The sequence below is a fragment of the Anabrus simplex genome, chromosome 2 (genome assembly GCF_040414725.1).
Source record: "Anabrus simplex isolate iqAnaSimp1 chromosome 2, ASM4041472v1, whole genome shotgun sequence".
Lineage (NCBI taxonomy): Eukaryota > Metazoa > Arthropoda > Insecta > Orthoptera > Tettigoniidae > Anabrus > Anabrus simplex.
Genome location: NC_090266.1, coordinates 475,276,762 through 475,298,775, shown reverse-complemented (window position 1 = coordinate 475,298,775; position 22,014 = coordinate 475,276,762).

The following is a 22,014-nucleotide window of genomic DNA, read 5'->3' as shown; positions in this document are numbered from 1 at the left end:
TGAAGTCTGTCTGTAAATTACCTGACTATGGCTCATCTACTGTTCAATATGTTTCGGCTAATTCATCTCCATTAGAAATTTTAGGTTCTGTACAGGTCAAAATTCGTATTTTTAAATTCACATGGAAAACCAAACTGTTTGTGGCTAAGCACTTGTCTTGCCCCATCATACTGGGAGCGGACTTCATTTCTCGCACTGGTCTTGTGCTCGATCTTCAGAGTAAGTCGTGCACGTTCAAATTTGCGTCCAATTGTAAAATTCCCTTGCTAAAGTGTAATTCTGTATCATGTTCATCTATTTCGCCTACCCAGGATGAGATGTTGTTAGACCTTAGACAATCGTCCCCACTCTGGCAAACTAGCGAAACTGACAAACTAAGGAAAATGTAGTTCTGAAGTTCTGGTCTAGATTTTGTTATTTATATATAGTCTACACTCTGACAAAATCTCACATCTGCAGCTCGTTCTGTATGCCTAACACATAAAACCAATAATTAAATATAAAAATTGATTTGACATGAGTAATCACAACTTATCTCAGCTCTCCTAACCTCTTGACAATTTGCAGATTCGTTAGTTTGCCAGAGCAGGGACGACATCTACCTGAGGAGCAGGCTGATAGTATTCGTAAATTATGTCAGTCATTTCCAGAGGTGTTCTCGGATACTCTTGGTGTTACTGACCTTATCGAATACAAAATTGAGGTCACGGATTCGATTCCCGTCCGTTTTCCACCTTATAGGCTATCGCCACCTAAAATGAAGGCTCTGAAAGAAATCATTGATCAGATGTTGAAGGATGGTATTATTAGGCCCTCCAAGTCGGCGTATTCGTCACCTATTTTTCTAGTCCCGAAACCCCAAGGAGGCTTCAGGCCTGTCATTGATTATAGGGCTCTCAATCGGAAGGTGGTGTTACAATCTGTGCCCCTTCCCGACCTTCATTCTTGTTTTTCATGGTTCCGTAAGGCCAAGTTCTTTACTATCTTGGACTTGAATCAGGCCTATAATCAAATTCCCCTTGCCGAAGAGTCTAAACATCTTACAGCGTTTGCCACGGACTGGAATTTATACGAATACAACCGCGTGCCTTTCGGGCTCCCCACGGGAGCAGCTGTACTCACTAGGCTACTAGATAGGGTCTTCTCCGACATCAAATTTGAGTACTTATATCACTACTTGGATGATGTCGTCGTATTTTCAGAGACTTTTGAAGAACATCTAGATCATCTGCGAGAAGTTCTCGATCGCCTTCGTAAGGCTGGGTTAACTGTCAAGTTGTCCAAGGTTGCCTTTGCTAAGCCCTCTATGTCGTTCCTAGGGCATATTGTGTCACCTGATGGTGTAGCGGTCGATCATTCTAGAACACAGGCCATCCGTGATTTTAAACCTCCCAATGACATTAAAGGTATCGCCAGGTTCATTGGTATGGTGAATTTCTTCAGGAAGTTCATTCCTAACTTTGCTAATAGAGCGGCGCCCTTGAACCTTCTTCGTAGGATAGGCATCAAATTCGAGTGGGGACCTTCTCAACAAGCCGCTTTTGAAGATCTTAAATTAGCTCTCTGTAATGCCCCTGTACTTGCTATGCCTGATTTCTCGAAGAAATTCATCGTCCAAACCGACGCGTCGTCGTCAGCAGTAGCTGCAGTCCTTCTTCAAGAGACTGAACTAGGGAGGCGACCCATCGCCTATGCATCTAGGACTCTATCGGCTCAAGAAGCCAAGTATTCTATCTATGAGCTCGAAGGGTTGGCAGTCTTATTTGCCTTAGAGAAGTTCCGTCTCTATCTGGAACATGTCAAATTCGACCTGGAGACAGATAATCAAGCCTTAAGCTGGGTCTTAGGTAGGCCGCGTGGTACTGGTCGTATAGCCCGTTGGGCCATCCGTATTTCTGCCTTCCAATTCGATGTCCGGCATATCAGAGGTACCGAAAATGTTGTCGCTGATGGACTCAGCCGTATGTTTTCCAACGACGTCGAGACCCATGAACAGGTCGACAGTTCATCACCTTCCGAGTCCATACCATCTGGTGTTAATGCCATCTTAACTGATGCTCCCATGCTCTTTAGGGATATCGAGAAATACCAACGTGAAGATCCGACGTTGGCTCCGATAATGGAAACCCTTTCTTCTGGGGAACATGTTGTCCCTTATGTTCTGAGGAATGGTGTTCTATGTTGCCCTTCGAGGCATGATAAGATGATGAAGGTTGTCGTTCCAGCTGTTCCTGTGCCTATGATCTTCAAATACTATCATGAGACCCCATTAGGAGGGCATCTTGGAATCTTTAAAACTCGTGAGAAGATTCGTGAAATGTTCATCTGGAAGGGTATGGACGGTGAAATCCGTGAACTAGTAAAAGCTTGTAAATCTTGTTTGCTCAGTAAACCCACCATGTCCACCAAGGTAGGCCTTTTGTCTTCGCATCAAGCGTCGCGTCCCATGGAACGCCTGTATATCGATTATGTAGGACCCTTCCCCCAGTCAAAGGGAAATGCCAACAAGTTCATCTTTTATGCGTAGATGGCTTTACTAGATTTTCCTGGTTATTTCCGACTAAGCTGGCTACCGCTCAGTCCACCATTACTTGCCTAAATTCTATTTTTGCTTCTTTCGGTCCGTGCCAATATATTGTATCTGATAATGCTAAGGCTTTTACATCTAATTTATTTCGTAAGTTCTGCTTTGACCTGTCCATCTCTCATGTGACAACTTCTGCTTATTACCCTCAACCATCTCTGGCTGAACGGGTTAACCGTAATCTCAGGTCCGCGCTTATTGCCTATCACCATGAAGATCATTCCAGGTGGGACACGTCCCTGCATTGGTTAGCTTTTGCTTTGAATTCGGCGGTTCACGAATCACATAAATTTACTCCAGCTTCTTTGATGTTCAAATTTGTTCCCAAAACCCCTCTCTCTAACCTCTGGTCTCTGAGTGACATTCTACCTGAGACAATAGATCCGGACAACATTAAAGATCTTTGGAAGAAGGCTAAAGCCAATCTTAAAGTGTCTCATGAAAAGGTTAGGGAAAGGTATGATCGTGGACGGAGACCCACCAATTTGAAGGTAGGCGACCAAGTGATGGTCAAGAATTTTGTTCCCGCGGGCAAGCTTGCCCCCAGATTTCATGGGCCGTGTGTCATTCTCGATTTCCTGACGCCGGTTACGTTATTATTAAGTAATCCAGCTACCGAGAGGATATTTAGGTTTCACCTGTCACTGGTGAAACCGGTGTAATTTCTGGGTTAACTTGCTTCATATAATCGTGAAAGGAATATGAAGGTTATATTTTTTTTGAGTTTTCACTTTTAAGGCATTCTGCCCCTTCTATAATATTTTGTTTCATATGTAAGTTTTTTGTAAACCCCTCCCGCACGGTTAAACTGCCATCCTGTCCTTGCCACGGCCATTACCACGCTCCCGCCTCCTGCTCCACTCTACACAGTGGCTTAATTAAGGCCATGGATTTTTGCACGCCGCTGGCCCCTCAACCTCTCCACAAAGCCTGTGCCCTCAACAAAATGATGATGGTCCAACAATTCTGCCGCCTAGCTTTAATGTTTCAGTGCCCCCGCAGCCGCGCGGCGCCGTGCGGCGACTGGGTTAGAGGAAGGGCCCCCTCTTCCCCAGCGAGGGCTACATGTGCACGGCGAGCCGGAGCCCTCCTCCCGGCCGAGGCTGATGTGCGGCGCACGACCTGCTACTGGCCCGCAGCCTGTATCTGTTCACCGCGGGCGCGGCGTGCTTCAACACCACTGCTCCCCTCATAGTGCGGGCGAGCGGTATCTCAGGGTACTTAAGGGGTCCGAGCGGCCTCTTCTGGACGCAAGCTGCAACGGCCGGTCTGGCCATCCAACTTCATCAACATCAACTACATGGAAATTTACTGTCAGCAATTACTGCACTTGGGAATTCAACAGCAATATTTGGTGGACCTTGCAAAATTTTTCTTCACTTTTAAGTATTAAAAGTTTATCTTCTGAATTCAACTTCTATAAAACATAAAAACTTTACTTCACCAAGTTACAACAAAAAATTTGAAACTGAATTAAACCATATTAAGAAAATCTTATAAATACTTCTGCAATTAATCTCCATATCAACATCAAAACTTGGACCTTTCCAAACAAATTGCATGTGTCACCCCTGGAGGAACTTTTGGGGGGGGGGAGGTCTGTACCGGGCGGTACACCTCCACGCCGCTAATTTAAAATGTGCGCCAATTGAAACTCCTCTGCTGGAGGAAGTCTGAACTTTATTGACGGTATTAATTTTCAAATTTCTCAGAAGATGTCACTACGTGGAAAATTTGGAGTTTTTGAACTGTGTCATTTTCGACGTATTTTTGTTTTGCTTGTAGAAAGAAGTGTGAACTTTCTCTTCTAGAGGACACTACTGAAGATCAACAATAGTGCACCCTAGTGCGGAGTGAAAGAACTGTTTTTTTTGGAGAAATTTTTATTTCAAAAGTTTGTTTCTTGTTAAATTTCTTTCTGTTATTGTTTAAGTTGGCTGTATACCCCTCTCTTTCCCCTTGTTTTGTATTTAGCCAATCCCGAATTTCTTTTATTAATTTCTGACCAATCGGATGTATCTCCCCCCAACTTGAATATGTTGCTGTATCCTACCCAATAAAGTTTTTGTGGGAGGGTGTTCTCATTCCCCTAACGCCTCGAACATTCCGCGAGAGGATATAAACTGCTGATTTTAGGGTCTCCGGGCCACTTCTGTTCCATCTTTCAGTGTGTAAAGTACATAGCAGGGGGCGGGAAGCGCCTCTTTCTTCGGCGACAGTCAACAACCAGGTAATGGCCGACTAATTACTTCTTTTCTTGCTTGCTCAGCAGTTTAACTCTCGGGGCGGGTCCGAAGTTTTTCCATTATGTAACCTTCCTTAAAATGTAAAGAAACTTGTATCTATTCTATCTTTTAAACTACATATTGGGATAGAGAGTGCTTAACCCTCTCGAGCTCCCACTCATATTGTTTTGAGGTGAACTTATATTTTTCTCAACCTATTCTTCTTCGACTTAATGTAAATTGTTTCCTTCTTAAGTCACCTCTTTAGTATGGGATTAGCCCTTGTATTAACGGCCTAGTGCCAAGTAGGTTTTAAACAAAGCGTATTAGGAGCGCAAGTTCGCCTCCTCTCAAATTGTTATTTTAGAGGTCAAGTAATTAATCTTTTCTCACTTAATAGACCTCAGTAGGTTGGGTATTTTACCCCTGTGTCTATGTCCAGAGAGGACAACTTGAAGGTGGAGTTTGGTGTGGCCTTTGAGAGGCTTAAAGTTGAGAGCGAGGGGCTCTTTCTTGAAAATTAAGTGTTGTATGCCTCGAGGAGGCTTTTCTGTGTAATTTGGAGCAAGTGCTCTGGAACATGAACGGGGTTTTCGGCCCCTCTGGTAAAATTTATTTTGGAGTAAAGTCGGGCTAATTGCTCAAGAATTGTGAATTTGGGGCTCGAAGCCCAAATCCTGTAAATCCTGTAATTGGAACTGTTGTTGCCTTGCTACTCTGTACCTGCCGTAATTGTTATTTCTTAATTTTGAAAAGAAAATATAACCTCGTTAAATTTTAAATTAATTTTACTTTCGTAGCTTGAGACCTGTTCACCACCCCGCACCTTCTTTCACCTCTACCTACCACCAAAACACGGTAACAAGTGGTAGCAGAGCGTGGTTGAATGGGTCTCATTTTAGCCCCTTTTGACGGCTAAACAGTGTTTTGATCCGAACTCTAACCATTTTCTCAGTTGCTGGAATTTTTTGAGTTTTTCAAAATTGTTCTGTCATTATGCCCGGCCCTCGCGATGTTCTCCATCTTAACTATTTGCGCAAAGAGGAGTTGATCTGTGAGTTAACTATCAGAAATGTGCAATCTGGAGGCACGGTTGCGGTAGACACAAACAAGCTTAGAGAGTCCCTTGAATTGCCCATTTCCATCCCCACCTTGGGAGAGAAAGAAATTGACGACTCTCTTTCCACGATCGTCGAGAATATTACTGGGCTAGCCTCTGTAGTTAGTTTTTTTGATGAAAATGATCCTTCTCCTAATCAAATTAAGCGTGTGCAAGCCACGCTGTTTCATGTTTCAAATAGAGTTAACGATCTGTTGTCTCTAAAGTTGAATGACGTTCAGAAGAAGGAAGCTCGTACGCTACTTGAAAATATTTCTGAGTTATCTAGCAAGGTCACTCAATTGTTAACTGGGGAAATTCCTCCCAAAATTGATCAACCCACCACGATGAATGCAGGTTCCGAGGAAGAGCCTCCTAAGGGAGAAGTTAATAGGATAACCGTTGCTGATCAAACTATCTCTGCCCCATTGGACAACGAGTCTGGACGCCGGGCATCGTTGAATAATATACGTTCGGAATTAACTTCATTGCCACTGAAACCTTTACCTACTATGTCACCCGGGTTCAGCAGTTTGCCTCATCCATTGGCAATGTTGCTCAGAGGTATCTCTAAGTTTTCCGTTAATACCACTAGTGAAGTAATTTCCTTTTTAAGATTTTTAGTTGAATTTCAGGATCATGCCCTTGTGTTTTCTCTTTCTCCATGTCAAATTTTGCAAATTATCTATCCCTATGCAATTGGTATTCTCTCTGATAAAATAGTAAGAGCCATTGCCGAGCAATCATCTATTGAGGATTTCCACGCCCACTTGCTAGCTAACTTCATCCCGGCTAGGGCCAGGTCCTCCCTTATTCAGAAGTACTATTATCGTGTACAGCGTTTGGATGAAAACTTGGCAGATTTTATCCAAGATATTAAATTCTATACTAGGGTGTTTGCTCTTCATTTTCCTGAAGACCAGATTGTACAGGCTATTGTAGAAGGAATTTCACCACCCTATAGGTCATATTTGTGTTTCGCGGCGTGCCCGAAAACTTTCTCCGAACTTGAAGCGTTGGCCGTCTCAGCGGAAGGAGTGAGATACGCCGATTCCCTGCGTGTCGCGAAAGAACCCCCGCCTTCTTTTAGTAATACTCGGCCTCCACCTCGCCCATCAGTCACACCTCGTAAATGTTATGCTTGCGGGTCGCCTGACCATCTTCGCAATAAGTGTCCACTGATCAAGTCTAGTAGGGCAAATAATGGAGCTGGTTCATCACAAGGCTGTTTTAAATGTGGGGCTTTCTCACATATCGCCAAGAATTGCCCAAACTCAAATAGCACCCGCTCCTGCTCAACTTCTGGTGCAAATTCCACCAATGCCAATAATAAAATGTGACTAGCGGCTTCGGCTGAGTCGACTAATTCTGCTTCTCAAGGCTCAGCCCCTGGCAAAAAGGTCGTGAATTCAGGGAACGTTCAATTTGCAAATCCATCTTTCGAATGCCCCAAAGAATGTCTTAGGATTGCGGCGGATACCCCCGCACCTGTTCCTTTTCTTAAGATTGAGTTAAATAACGAGCCTATAACAGCTATATTAGATTCAGGCAGTGTTTGTTCAATTATTTCGGACCAATGGTATTCAAAATTGAAGTCTGTCTGTAAATTACCTGACTATGGCTCATCTACTGTTCAATATGTTTCGGCTAATTCATCTCCATTAGAAATTTTAGGTTCTGTACAGGTCAAAATTCGTATTTTTAAATTCACATGGAAAACCAAACTGTTTGTGGCTAAGCACTTGTCTTGCCCCATCATACTGGGAGCGGACTTCATTTCTCGCACTGGTCTTGTGCTCGATCTTCAGAGTAAGTCGTGCACGTTCAAATTTGCGTCCAATTGTAAAATTCCCTTGCTAAAGTGTAATTCTGTATCATGTTCATCTATTTCGCCTACCCAGGATGAGATGTTGTTAGACCTTAGACAATCGTCCCCACTCTGGCAAACTAGCGAAACTGACAAACTAAGGAAAATGTAGTTCTGAAGTTCTGGTCTAGATTTTGTTATTTATATATAGTCTACACTCTGACAAAATCTCACATCTGCAGCTCGTTCTGTATGCCTAACACATAAAACCAATAATTAAATATAAAAATTGATTTGACATGAGTAATCACAACTTATCTCAGCTCTCCTAACCTCTTGACAATTTGCAGATTCGTTAGTTTGCCAGAGCAGGGACGACATCTACCTGAGGAGCAGGCTGATAGTATTCGTAAATTATGTCAGTCATTTCCAGAGGTGTTCTCGGATACTCTTGGTGTTACTGACCTTATCGAATACAAAATTGAGGTCACGGATTCGATTCCCGTCCGTTTTCCACCTTATAGGCTATCGCCACCTAAAATGAAGGCTCTGAAAGAAATCATTGATCAGATGTTGAAGGATGGTATTATTAGGCCCTCCAAGTCGGCGTATTCGTCACCTATTTTTCTAGTCCCGAAACCCCAAGGAGGCTTCAGGCTTGTCATTGATTATAGGGCTCTCAATCGGAAGGTGGTGTTACAATCTGTGCCCCTTCCCGACCTTCATTCTTGTTTTTCATGGTTCCGTAAGGCCAAGTTCTTTACTATCTTGGACTTGAATCAGGCCTATAATCAAATTCCCCTTGCCGAAGAGTCTAAACATCTTACAGCGTTTGCCACGGACTGGAATTTATACGAATACAACCGCGTGCCTTTCGGGCTCCCCACGGGAGCAGCTGTACTCACTAGGCTACTAGATAGGGTCTTCTCCGACATCAAATTTGAGTACTTATATCACTACTTGGATGATGTCGTCGTATTTTCAGAGACTTTTGAAGAACATCTAGATCATCTGCGAGAAGTTCTCGATCGCCTTCGTAAGGCTGGGTTAACTGTCAAGTTGTCCAAGGTTGCCTTTGCTAAGCCCTCTATGTCGTTCCTAGGGCATATTGTGTCACCTGATGGTGTAGCGGTCGATCATTCTAGAACACAGGCCATCCGTGATTTTAAACCTCCCAATGACATTAAAGGTATCGCCAGGTTCATTGGTATGGTGAATTTCTTCAGGAAGTTCATTCCTAACTTTGCTAATAGAGCGGCGCCCTTGAACCTTCTTCGTAGGATAGGCATCAAATTCGAGTGGGGACCTTCTCAACAAGCCGCTTTTGAAGATCTTAAATTAGCTCTCTGTAATGCCCCTGTACTTGCTATGCCTGATTTCTCGAAGAAATTCATCGTCCAAACCGACGCGTCGTCGTCAGCAGTAGCTGCAGTCCTTCTTCAAGAGACTGAACTAGGGAGGCGACCCATCGCCTATGCATCTAGGACTCTATCGGCTCAAGAAGCCAAGTATTCTATCTATGAGCTCGAAGGGTTGGCAGTCTTATTTGCCTTAGAGAAGTTCCGTCTCTATCTGGAACATGTCAAATTCGACCTGGAGACAGATAATCAAGCCTTAAGCTGGGTCTTAGGTAGGCCGCGTGGTACTGGTCGTATAGCCCGTTGGGCCATCCGTATTTCTGCCTTCCAATTCGATGTCCGGCATATCAGAGGTACCGAAAATGTTGTCGCTGATGGACTCAGCCGTATGTTTTCCAACGACGTCGAGACCCATGAACAGGTCGACAGTTCATCACCTTCCGAGTCCATACCATCTGGTGTTAATGCCATCTTAACTGATGCTCCCATGCTCTTTAGGGATATCGAGAAATACCAACGTGAAGATCCGACGTTGGCTCCGATAATGGAAACCCTTTCTTCTGGGGAACATGTTGTCCCTTATGTTCTGAGGAATGGTGTTCTATGTTGCCCTTCGAGGCATGATAAGATGATGAAGGTTGTCGTTCCAGCTGTTCCTGTGCCTATGATCTTCAAATACTATCATGAGACCCCATTAGGAGGGCATCTTGGAATCTTTAAAACTCGTGAGAAGATTCGTGAAATGTTCATCTGGAAGGGTATGGACGGTGAAATCCGTGAACTAGTAAAAGCTTGTAAATCTTGTTTGCTCAGTAAACCCACCATGTCCACCAAGGTAGGCCTTTTGTCTTCGCATCAAGCGTCGCGTCCCATGGAACGCCTGTATATCGATTATGTAGGACCCTTCCCCCAGTCAAAGGGAAATGCCAACAAGTTCATCTTTTATGCGTAGATGGCTTTACTAGATTTTCCTGGTTATTTCCGACTAAGCTGGCTACCGCTCAGTCCACCATTACTTGCCTAAATTCTATTTTTGCTTCTTTCGGTCCGTGCCAATATATTGTATCTGATAATGCTAAGGCTTTTACATCTAATTTATTTCGTAAGTTCTGCTTTGACCTGTCCATCTCTCATGTGACAACTTCTGCTTATTACCCTCAACCATCTCTGGCTGAACGGGTTAACCGTAATCTCAGGTCCGCGCTTATTGCCTATCACCATGAAGATCATTCCAGGTGGGACACGTCCCTGCATTGGTTAGCTTTTGCTTTGAATTCGGCGGTTCACGAATCACATAAATTTACTCCAGCTTCTTTGATGTTCAAATTTGTTCCCAAAACCCCGCTCTCTAACCTCTGGTCTCTGAGTGACATTCTACCTGAGACAATAGATCCGGACAACATTAAAGATCTTTGGAAGAAGGCTAAAGCCAATCTTAAAGTGTCTCATGAAAAGGTTAGGGAAAGGTATGATCGTGGACGGAGACCCACCAATTTGAAGGTAGGCGACCAAGTGATGGTCAAGAATTTTGTTCCCGCGGGCAAGCTTGCCCCCAGATTTCATGGGCCGTGTGTCATTCTCGATTTCCTGACGCCGGTTACGTTATTATTAAGTAATCCAGCTACCGAGAGGATATTTAGGTTTCACCTGTCACTGGTGAAACCGGTGTAATTTCTGGGTTAACTTGCTTCATATAATCGTGAAAGGAATATGAAGGTTATATTTTTTTTGAGTTTTCACTTTTAAGGCATTCTGCCCCTTCTATAATATTTTGTTTCATATGTAAGTTTTTTGTAAACCCCTCCCGCACGGTTAAACTGCCATCCTGTCCTTGCCACGGCCATTACCACGCTCCCGCCTCCTGCTCCACTCTACACAGTGGCTTAATTAAGGCCATGGATTTTTGCACGCCGCTGGCCCCTCAACCTCTCCACAAAGCCTGTGCCCTCAACAAAATGATGATGGTCCAACAATTCTGCCGCCTAGCTTTAATGTTTCAGTGCCCCCGCAGCCGCGCGGCGCCGTGCGGCGACTGGGTTAGAGGAAGGGCCCCCTCTTCCCCAGCGAGGGCTACATGTGCACGGCGAGCCGGAGCCCTCCTCCCGGCCGAGGCTGATGTGCGGCGTACGACCTGCTACTGGCCCGCAGCCTGTATCTGTTCACCGCGGGCGCGGCGTGCTTCAACACCACTGCTCCCCTCATAGTGCGGGCGAGCGGTATCTCAGGGTACTTAAGGGGTCCGAGCGGCCTCTTCTGGACGCAAGCTGCAACGGCCGGTCTGGCCATCCAACTTCATCAACATCAACTACATGGAAATTTACTGTCAGCAATTACTGCACTTGGGAATTCAACAGCAATATTTGGTGGACCTTGCAAAATTTTTCTTCACTTTTAAGTATTAAAAGTTTATCTTCTGAATTCAACTTCTATAAAACATAAAAACTTTACTTCACCAAGTTAAAACAAAAAATTTGAAACTGAATCAAACCATATTAAGAAAATCTTATAAATACTTCTGCAATTAATCTCCATATCAACATCAAAACTTGGACCTTTCCAAACAAATTGCATGTGTCACCCCTGGAGGAACTTTTGGGGGGGGGAGGTCTGTACCGGGCGGTACACCTCCACGCCGCTAATTTAAAATGTGCGCCAATTGAAACTCCTCTGCTGGAGGAAGTCTGAACTTTATTGACGGTATTAATTTTCAAATTTCTCAGAAGATGTCACTACGTGGAAAATTTGGAGTTTTTGAACTGTGTCATTTTCGACGTATTTTTGTTTTGCTTGTAGAAAGAAGTGTGAACTTTCTCTTCTAGAGGACACTACTGAAGATCAACAATAGTGCACCCTAGTGCGGAGTGAAAGAACTGTTTTTTTTGGAGAAATTTTTATTTCAAAAGTTTGTTTCTTGTTAAATTTCTTTCTGTTATTGTTTAAGTTGGCTGTATACCCCTCTCTTTCCCCTTGTTTTGTATTTAGCCAATCCCGAATTTCTTTTATTAATTTCTGACCAATCGGATGTATCTTCCCCCAACTTGAATATGTTGCTGTATCCTACCCAATAAAGTTTTTGTGGGAGGGTGTTCTCATTCCCCTAACGCCTCGAACTTTCCGCGAGAGGATATAAACTGCTGATTTTAGGGTCTCCGGGCCACTTCTGTTCCATCTTTCAGTGTGTAAAGTACATAGCAGGGGGCGGGAAGCGCCTCTTTCTTCGGCGACAGTCAACAACCAGGTAATGGCCGACTAATTACTTCTTTTCTTGCTTGCTCAGCAGTTTAACTCTCGGGGCGGGTCCGAAGTTTTTCCATTATGTAACCTTCCTTAAAATGTAAAGAAACTTGTATCTATTCTATCTTTTAAACTACATATTGGGATAGAGAGTGCTTAACCCTCTCGAGCTCCCACTCATATTGTTTTGAGGTGAACTTATATTTTTCTCAACCTATTCTTCTTCGACTTAATGTAAATTGTTTCCTTCTTAAGTCACCTCTTTAGTATGGGATTAGCCCTTGTATTAACGGCCTAGTGCCAAGTAGGTTTTAAACAAAGCGTATTAGGAGCGCAAGTTCGCCTCCTCTCAAATTGTTATTTTAGAGGTCAAGTAATTAATCTTTTCTCACTTAATAGACCTCAGTAGGTTGGGTATTTTACCCCTGTGTCTATGTCCAGAGAGGACAACTTGAAGGTGGAGTTTGGTGTGGCCTTTGAGAGGCTTAAAGTTGAGAGCGAGGGGCTCTTTCTTGAAAATTAAGTGTTGTATGCCTCGAGGAGGCTTTTCTGTGTAATTTGGAGCAAGTGCTCTGGAACATGAACGGGGTTTTCGGCCCCTCTGGTAAAATTTATTTTGGAGTAAAGTCGGGCTAATTGCTCAAGAATTGTGAATTTGGGGCTCGAAGCCCAAATCCTGTAAATCCTGTAATTGGAACTGTTGTTGCCTTGCTACTCTGTACCTGCCGTAATTGTTATTTCTTAATTTTGAAAAGAAAATATAACCTCGTTAAATTTTAAATTAATTTTACTTTCGTAGCTTGAGACCTGTTCACCACCCCGCACCTTCTTTCACCTCTACCTACCACCAAAACACGGTAACAATTATTATTATTATTATTACTATTATTATGCTTGTTTTACTTTCTAGTAACTACTTCTATGGTTTTAAAAAACGTCCTTTTGCAGCAGTTTTATCCCGCAGGAATTTTTTTACCAGCCAGTATATCTATCGACCCTAGCCTGCCGTTTTTGTGTAACTTCAAATAGGCCCTACCATCGAACTGAGTCGGGATCGATCCCACGAACCTCAGCTCAGATGAAAAGCTCTCTATCTATCTATCTATCTATCTATCTATCTATCTATCTATCTATCTATCTATCTATCTATCTATCTATCTATCTATCTATCTATCTATCTATCTATCTATCTATCTATTATTATTATTATTATTATTATTATTATTATTATTATTATTATTATTATTATTATTATTATTATTATTACCCATACATCTTCATTACAGAATGTTATGCCGTTCAGCGTTCAGTCTGCAAGCCTCTGTAAATTTACTAACCGCCATCACAAATGTGTAAATAGGTCTGAGACCTCGTTTAGTTCTATACCTGTTATCTTTAAATCGTTAGTAACTGTCTCTAATCATCGTCGTCTTGATCTCCCTCTACTTCTCATAATACCCATAACAGAGTCCATTATACTTTTAAGTAACCTATCCTCCTCCATTCGCCTCATATGACCTCACCACCGAAGCAGGCTTATGCGTACAGCTTCATCCATCGAGTTCAGTCCTAACTGATCCTTTATTTTTCTAATTCCGATTACCCTCCTTCCATTGTTCCCGCATGTTTGTAACAGCAATCATTCTTGCTACGTTCATGTCTGTTACTTCTAACTTATCAGAAACGTGTCCTGAGCCTACCCAGCTTTAACTCCAGCTAAGCAAAGTTGGTCTGCAAACAGACCGATGTAACGAGAGTTTCATCTGGGAGCTGACTTCCTCCTTACAGAATACTGTTCATCGCAAATGCGAGCTCACTGGTTTAACTTCACTTCACCTTGATTCAGTCTCACTTACTATACTACCATCCTGGCAGAACATTCATCCTAAATACTTGTGACACAAACTGCGTGACCTACTCGCTCGGTATTATTATTACTATTATTATTATTATCATTTTGTACAAATAAGTTACTTGAAGTTTCTTCTGTTCCTGAATCACATTTTGGCGGGACAGTGACACAGGATTGCATATATCGTACAATATGAAAACATTTTGATTAGCTGACATTTTACAAAGAAGATGTATAACTAGCGTTCGCAACAAACCGTCAACCACTAAGGAGTGAAGAAGTTGCGACTGAAGATATGTAAAGACAAAGTAGGCCTAATCAAAGAATTAATGTAAAGGATTAGAAGTTAATGAGAAGCAAATTGCCGTTCTACCATAAAATTCTTTCCTGTACTCACGAAATGGTACTCTCTAAGGTTAACGTACATGGTCATCCCCGCGATACTCGTACGGTATTCCTTATGCATCTCCACGTTTCCAAGTATTTTCGTGTGAAAACTGTGGAAACTTATGCATTTTCACACCCTCTTCCTCCTTATTCCGTACACATTAGTTAATTATCATTAACCGAGCGAGTTCGGCGTTTGGTTAAGGACGCGCAGCTGTGAGCTTGCAATCGGGAGACCGTGGGTTCGAACCTCACTGTCGGCAGCCCTGAATATGGTTTTCCGTCGTTTCCACATTTCACACAAGGCAAATATTCGTCTCTACCTTAATTAAGGCCACGGACGCTTCTTTCCCACTCCTAGCCCGTTCCTATCCTATTGTCACCATATGACCTATCTGGGTCGATGCGACGTGGCGCCAATAATAAAGAAAATTTATCACTTGATAGCATGAATATAGTGCTACAGAATATCTGACAAGGGAACTGGTTGGGTTGAACCACACTAATATCAATGAAACTTACAAGGACGCGCTATTAAGACACTACAAACTTTATGGTAATAATCGTTCTACCGTAAGGTAATATTTATCTAGTTTGAAAACGGTAATTTTTCACTACAGTATAAACTGGAATGTGGCGTATTTAATGCAGTGATTGCAATGAAACGGCTAGGTGATCGATTAAGATATCAAAACATCGTGCACGCATGCTGTCGTTACACAGACCGCCCACGGCATGACAAAATGGGTCGTTCTGGACAGACATCCGGCAGTTTCTACGTATATCCAAATAAAATACTATATTAAAAGCATCACGCTAATGTATAGATCAATATTTCATATGATATCGTCCCTAAAGAAACAACAACGCGTATCTGACAATGCTCTTCCCTCCCATTTTTTTCCTTAAGACTGATCGCGTCTTTCGGCCACGGAAGTACACTGTATAACAAAAAAAAAGTCGACGCACCAGGGAGTAATTGTCCGATGGCGATAAAAATAGGTGGATGTGAGGAACAGACATAAGGAAACAAACGATCAAAAGTGTAGAACAATCGAATGATTTATTGCAGAGTTGCAGCGTTAAAAATTGAGGATGTCAATAAGGTGTTGGTCTACCCCTGGCCTGGATGCAAGCTGTCACTCGACGTGGCATAGACTGATAAAGTTCTCGGATGGTGTCCGATGGTGTCCTGCGGAATTTCGTGCCAAATGGTCTCCAACTGTTGGGCTAAATCAGCGACATTCCGGGATGTTCGCAATCGCCTTCCCATGACGTCCGAAATGTGTTCTATGGGGGAGAGATCAGACGACAGAGCTGGCCAAGGAAGGATAGGGTAAGCTTGAAGACAGTTCATAGCAACACGTGCCGTGTGGGGCCGGGCATTATCCTGTTTGAAAGTAAGGCTTGGATGTCGCTGAAGGAATGGTAACACAACCGGCCGTAGAATGTCATCAACATACCGCTGTGCTGTCAGTGTGCCAGGAATAATGACCAGAGGGGTCCGGCTATCAAAGGAGATGGGACCCCAGATCATCACCCCCTGCTGTGGGGCTGTGTGGCGTGCGATAGTCAAGGCAGGATCTCCACGCTGGCCTGGACGTCTCCAAACACGTCTGCGGTTGTCGTCAGGGCACCGCTGGAAATGGGACTCGTCACTAAAGACTATTCGTCCCCAGTCAGCGCAGTTCTACGTTGCTCGAGCGCGGCACCACTGTGTTCTGGCTTGACGGTGAACAGGCGTGAGTGGTAAGCGGCGTAAAGGACGGCGCGAGCGCAAATTCCTCTAGCTCAGGCATCTGTTGATTGTCATGGTGGACACATGTGTGCGGGTCACACCCTGGATCGTTGATAACGACGACTCCGGTGCTGTGACAGCTGTTCTGACAATCGCTCTCTCAGCCCGTGCTGTTGTGGCCCTCAGTCGACCACTGTGTCCTGACACTGATGCCTGCCGTTGCTGACCCACGCTTGCCAGCATCGTCTGATAGCCGCATCACTTCGACCCAAATGTCCACCGACAACTCGGTTCGACCAACCAGCTTCTTTCACTCCGATCGCACGACGTCATTCAAACTCTGACATCTGCTCGTAATGAGCACGAATCCTTCGGCGTGACAATCTTGCAGCCGACGTCAAGATATCGCAGTCGAATGCAACAGCTACTTTGAGCATACGCTTCAGAATCGCGCCTTGTATACACCTGAAGCATGCGAATTTCGGATGCGCGGGAGCCCCCGCTATTCATTTATTGGATACGAAAGTTCAATCACTTGCTTGTTCTGTCCGAATGTCTTTGCATACGTAATTTCCTTACAATCGGACAACGCCTTCTCGGTGCGTCGTTTTTTTATAGAGTGTATATGCAGTCCATCAGAACTATTTTCGTTGAGTTTACTTTCATACGCTCATGTGTACAGGAAAATGAACCTTACCAGACCGGACGTTTTGTTTTTTTGCTAGTGGGTTTACGTCGCACCGACACAGATACGTCTTATGGCGACGCGAACAAGACCGGAGTGTAGGAATGTTTGTTTGTATGACATATTTACGCACTCCCACAGTGTAATGTATTTAAGGCCCATTTACCTATACACATTTGAATAGGAAAATGACACAACGAAAAAATATTCAGATGGACTGCATATCCACATCATCCTTAAGAAACAATATCGTGTATGTGAAAATATTTCCTTAAAACTTGTCACGCCTCCCAGCCACATAGGGATATGCAGACCATCAGAAATATTTTACCTGTGTTCACTATCCTTTGCTTTTGTGTAAAGGAAAATTAAGTCTGATTATATTACACTGTAGGAGTCCGCAAATACGTCATGGAAACCTACATTCCTACAATACCGTATGGTAAGGTTCATCTTTCTTTACAGATACGCAAATGAAAATGAACAGAACCAAACTTGTTCTGATGGGCATCGTATCCATGTGTGGGTGGGAGGCGTGACCGGTCTTATGGAACATAATGGATAGAGAGAGTATTATCAGATAAGTGGAAGCGACTATATTTGGCTGGGAGGCGTGAACAGTCTCAAGGAGAAAAAAAAGATATGCAGAGCGTTGTAGAATGCGAGGTTTTTCCAGCAGCGAAGATATGCTAACTGACCATTCATCGAAGTTTCATGAACATCTGTCGGCTCCATCCAAGATCAACTACAATATCTTCTTATTTTCTTCTTTTCTTACCGCTCTTCCCACATATATGGGGTCGCGGTTGCGAACGGTGTCGTACATGTGGATTTGGCTTTATTTTTCGGCTGGATGCCCTTCCTGACGCCAACCCTACATGGAGAGATGTAATCACTGTTGCGTGTTTCTGTAGTATTTGGTAGTGTAGTGTGTTGTCGGAATATGTAGAGGAAAGTGTTGGACAAACACAAAGACCCAATCCCCGGGCCAGAAGAATTAATCAGAGGCGATTAAAATTCTCGACCTGGCCGGGACCCTCTGAATCGAAAGCTTCAACGCGGACCATTCAGCCAATGAGTCGGACCGAAGATCAACTACAGTATATCAGACCTTAATGCATGGATCGATATTACCTAAAATGGCGCCGCTATCGCTTTGTCCAAATGCAAACGTGAACATTTGCGGAGCTTCAGTTTAGTTCCGTCTGTTCGTTTAGTCTCAATACAAACATTAGTATAGTGATGTATTTATTGTAATATGGTTTTAAAACTATTTTGATATATTAGGACGTGTCGATCGTATTGTGTGTATGGATGTAATTCATATTACAGCAGGTACACTCACGTTCAGATCAAGTGTAATTAATGCATCGTCATGATTTCGTAGTTACAAATATTTTACTAGGTGCACTAAAATATTCGAGTATAAATTTGCCAATAGGGAGGATGTTTTCCGTGAACTTGGTGAGCTATTTCTTCCTAATAATGCCAAATTTCTGTGTTGGTGCCTATCTTAGTACATTTCTCAATTTTTTTGCTAGGGGCTTTACGTCGCACTGACACAGATAGGTCTTATGGCGACGAAGGGATAGGAAAGGCCTAGGAGTTGGAAGGAAGCGGCCGTGGCCTTAATTAAGGTACAGCCCCAGCATTTGCCTGGTGTGAAAACGGGAAACCACGGAAAACCATCTTCAGGGCTGCCGATAGTGGGATTCGAACCTACTATCTACCGGATGCAAGCTCACAGCCACGCGCCTCTACGCGCACGGCCAACTCACCCGGTATATTTCTCAATTAACATAAGTTACCTTTTGAGGTTTTTAAAAAGTGAGGTTATAACAAGTGATAAATCTGTTTATTTTATCTGTGAATGAAGATTTTATTGAAAACCTACAACCTGTTTTCCAGTCATTGACCGGGTCAGCGATGTAATGAATGAAGCAGATGTAGGCTGTTAGTACGATGAGGTCGCCACTCCCAAAGTGATTTATTAATGAATGATATATGCTATGAAATGAGAATGGAGAGTGTTGATGGAATGAAAGATGACAGGGAAGACCGGAGTACCCAGAGAAAAATCTGTCCCGCCTCCGCTTTGTCCAGCACAAATCTCACATGGAGTGACCGGGATTTGAACCACGGTATCCAGCGGTGAGAGGCCGACGCGCTGCCGTCTGAGCCACGGAGGCTCTTGAAGATTGTATTCTCTTTGTTAAATTAAAGGACACGTTATCAACTGATATACTGTCACTTACATTTCGTATTTACTTTGCCAACGATTTGGGCGTTAAAGTCCTTTATACCAAAATGCATATGCCACCACAGAACTTCAAATCCATTCTCCTATTCATTATCTGATGTGGTACAGATGTAGTATAGCAGTCTGGTGAGTCATTATCAGAATTATTGTTATGAGAGAATAGAAATTCGTGACAAGATTATGTTTCTAATAAATTTCTTGAACAAGGTAGGCTATTATACCGCATTTAAAAGCGTATAGATATATACAAGTCATTCAAATAAATGTATTTCTAAAACAAGACATAGGCTATAAACAAGTATTGATTTATAGGAAGAATTTACGGTCTGGAATAATTTACTAAGGGTGCACCCTACTATGTCTATACCAAATCGGTAAATTTCCAACTTCTATAAAATCATTTAAGAAAAGACTAGGTAAACAAATGATACGTAATCTGCCACTTAGAAGACAGCCCTAACTTCAGATGATTGATTGATTGATTAATTAATTGCTTGCTTGATTGATTGATTGATTGATTGATTGATTGATTGATTGATTCGTAACTGCCACAATTTGAAACGCGTCATATATTCCCCCAGGACCGTTATTTTAGAATTCAAACTCATATTACCTATTTGCTGGACCGTACTAGTTCATAGAAAAGACATACTTTGATTTTTTCACATAATGCTTTTCTAAATATCGACTATTTCTAGATAGTATTGGTCTATTACGCCGGCCCCCTGGTGTAGCGGTAGTATGCCTGCCTCTCGTCCGGAGGCCCTGGGTTCGATTCCCGGCCAGGTCAGGGATTTTTCTCTCGACCCGAGGGCTAGTTCGAGGTCCACTCAGCCTACGTGATTTGAAATGAGGAGCTATCTGACGATTAGATGGCGGCCCCGGTCTCAAAAGCCCAGAATAACGTCCGAGAGGATGCGTCGTGCCGACCACACGGCCCATCGTAATCTGCAGGCCTTCGGGCTGAGCAGCGGTCGCTGGGTAGGCCAAAGCCCTTTCAAGGGCGTTAAGTGCCGTGGGGTTTGGTTTGTTTTTTGTTGGTTGTTGGTCTATTACCCCAAGTAAAGTATTCTGTTCGTTATTATTGACAACTTAGCAATTCAACACGGTAATGAGAAGGTTAGAGCCTCCGTGGCTCAGGCAGCAGCGCGCCGGCCTCTCACCGCTGGGTTCCGCGGTTCAAATCCCGGTCAGTCCATGTGAGATTTGTGCTGGACAAAGCGGAGGGGGGTGGGCAGGTTTTTCTCCGGCTACTCCGGTTTTCCCTGTCATATTTCTTTCCAGCAACACTCTCCAATATCATTTCACTTCATCTGCCATTCATTAATCATTGCCTCAGAAGAGTACGACAGGTTTTGCCAGCCGGCACAATTCCTATCCTCGTCGCTAGATGGAGGCTTCATTCATTCCTATCCTGAACCGGTCGAATTACTGGAAACAGGCTGTCAATTTTCAATCAGAAGGTTATGTTTATGTATTACAGGCTTGTAATACAACCGATGTGTCGGCCATGTAGATTTTGTATTAAGTTCTGATACTCTCGTACAAATAGATGGTCGAACTGGTCCCTTGTGAAGTGCGATCTGAGGATACGTACACTTTCTGGCGATTGCATTGCTTGACATCTACTCTGTCACCCCATGCTGGAGCCTTTCACTGCTTTATAAGAGTTTGAGCCTGCTAATTATAATGGGGTACATCTTTTCATCAGTAATAGCGATCCTTAAGGCAGCTTAATGCAGGGAATGTGATTTGAAACAACCGAAAATAAGGTGAATTATTTGAGAAATGAAACGAGAAGCGGTCTTACCTTTCTGTCCAGGTTGGTATTTCAATTAGGACACGACCTTGCAGGTATGCTGTCAAAGGAAGCTTTAAGATAAGGCTCTGAGGAACTCAAACATAATAGTTAAATGAACTGCGCTGTCGGGAGTTAGTAAAAACTGGTTTGAGAAGGAACTGGAATTCTGTATTTCCCTAGTGTTATCTGTTTATTTGGAAAGAACACAGAACTTCAATTTCACTAGTGTGATGGTCCTTATGGCGTAGATTTATACCATGCGCAAGGGCACACTTAAAAAAAGACCGAACTCGAGGATGCTCTTTGTTTACGATTTAAAATCCTCCTTTCCTTTATCTTCTCGTGATGTTCGTTAAGGAATCGTCATTTAGGTTAATATATATTCCGAAGAAACAGGTAAATTGCAGACTGAGATCAATTATGATAACTTTAAAGTGGTTAATAAATATTCTTTTACGAGGTTAAAATGCTTTTAACGTGCTAGATTCGTGGTAAATTTTATATGTTATAGCACTCAGTAACGGTCAATAAACACTCGTGAAATTTCGATAGAGTGAGAATTACAATGTGGATCACTCTGTCTTCCTTAAACTACCAATCTGTTGCTACGAACTTTGTCACGTTGTTTTATGTATACCATTACATGAGTATGTTCTGATGATTGAATTGTTTAAGACTTTTTCATAGAAAAACTGAGTGAGTAGTGAGCTGTTTCCTTTTCATAACCGTCCAAGCTGGAATAGGCCTTTCTCCTAACACACTAAGCTCTATAGGGTAGGGAAAGCTTCTTACCGGTTATTACTGGTTAGTCTAAGAACGTAAATCCTGGTTTGAAACTGGAGATAAGTTTCCTGCGAAGCTTCCCGTCCTCTTACTGAGTGACCCAGACGGTTGAGGCGCTGGCCTTTTGACTCCAACTTGGCAGGTTCGATCCTGGGTTAGTGCGGTGGTATATGAAGGTGCTCAAATACGTCAGCATATTGT